General features: G+C 41.9%; 1 non-coding gene across 1 annotated transcript; it reads right to left on the bottom strand.

The window, feature by feature from the left end:
- Positions 1-312: 312 nt before the first annotated feature.
- LOC141710024 (small nucleolar RNA R71) lies at positions 313-419 on the bottom strand. Its single transcript, XR_012570567.1, has one exon. It is a non-coding gene; the product is annotated as a small nucleolar RNA R71 (small nucleolar RNA).
- Between the last annotated feature and the right edge of the window lie 986 nt (positions 420-1,405).

Raw genomic sequence — 1,405 nt, 5'->3', positions numbered from 1 at the left:
ATCAGACCAGCCATCTCAGCTAACACTTTTGAGATCAAGTCGAGCACGATTCAGATGATACATAACTCAGTTCAGTTTGGGGGTTCTCCTACAGAAGATCCCAACATGCATATCAGGGATTTCATCGAGATCTGCGACACTTTCAAGTTCAATGGGGTGATTGAAGATGCTATCAAGCTGCGACTCTTCCCATTTTCTCTGAGGGATAAAGCAAAGTGCTGGTTACATTCTCTACCACCAGGGTCTATCACCAAATGGGAGGATCTTTCTCAAAAATTTCTCACTAAATTCTTTTCTATGGCGAAGACTGCTGCAATCAGGAATGCTCTTACTCAGTTTGCACAACAAACTGGAGAATCTCTGTCTGAGGCTTGGGATCGATATAAGGAGATGTTAAGGAAGTGCCCACACCATGGCATACTTGATTGGATGATTATAAACTATTTCTATAATGGTTTGGGCGCTCAGTCTAGACCTATGCTCGATGCAGCATCTGGTGGAGCCTTATGGGCCAAAAGCTATAATGAAGCTTATGAGTTGATTGAGCTAATGTCAGCTAATGAATACCAGAATCCTACGCAAAGAATGTTACAAGGTAAGGTAGCAGGAATTCAGGAAGTGGATACAACAACTGCTATAGCTGCTCAACTTCAAGCTTTCACGATGAAAGTGGAATCTTTGGCAAATTATGGAGTTAATCAAATCACTAATATTTGTGAGCTTTGTGCGGGGGCACATGAAACTGAGCAGTGTGTTATTTATAGCGAATCATCTCAATTTGTGAACAACTTTCAGAGATCACAACAACAAGCTCCAGCCACTTATCATCCAAATAACTGCAATCAACCTAACTTCAGCTAGAGTAACAATCAGAATGCGGTGCAACAATCTTATCAGCCATACACAGCAAAGCAGTATAACCATCCTGGTTTTCAGCAACCGCAATATGCCCCCGGGTAATAACTTCAACTTCAGCAGTTACCGCAAGCTTATGAAAAATCTGAATTGGAGGAGTTGAGGCTCATGTGCAAGAGCCAAGTTGTTTCAATCAAGACCTTGGAGAATCAGATTGGGCAAATTACTAATGCATTACTGAATTGTCAACCTGGCATGCTTCCAAGCGATATGGAAGAGCTAGGAAAAAAGGAAGCTAAGGAGCATGTTAAGGCAATTACATTGAGGTCTGGTACGGTTGCAAATCCTGAAAAAGCTAAGACTCCAGAATTTGAAGTTGAGGCTGAAGAAGAAGGAAGTAGAAGTGGAACCAAGGAAGACTACTGTTGAGCACATTCCTCCTGAGGGTAATACAGGGGAGAAACAGATCTATCATCCACCTTTTTTTCCTAAGAGGCTGCTGAAAAACAGCTGGATAAGCAGTTTGCGAAGTTTCTTAAGGTGTTCAAGA

Source organism: Apium graveolens, chromosome 2 (assembly GCF_009905375.1).
Source record: "Apium graveolens cultivar Ventura chromosome 2, ASM990537v1, whole genome shotgun sequence".
NCBI lineage: Eukaryota > Viridiplantae > Streptophyta > Magnoliopsida > Apiales > Apiaceae > Apium > Apium graveolens.
The sequence above is the reverse complement of the archived record's forward strand: the minus strand, read 5'-3'. Positions and strand labels throughout refer to the sequence as shown.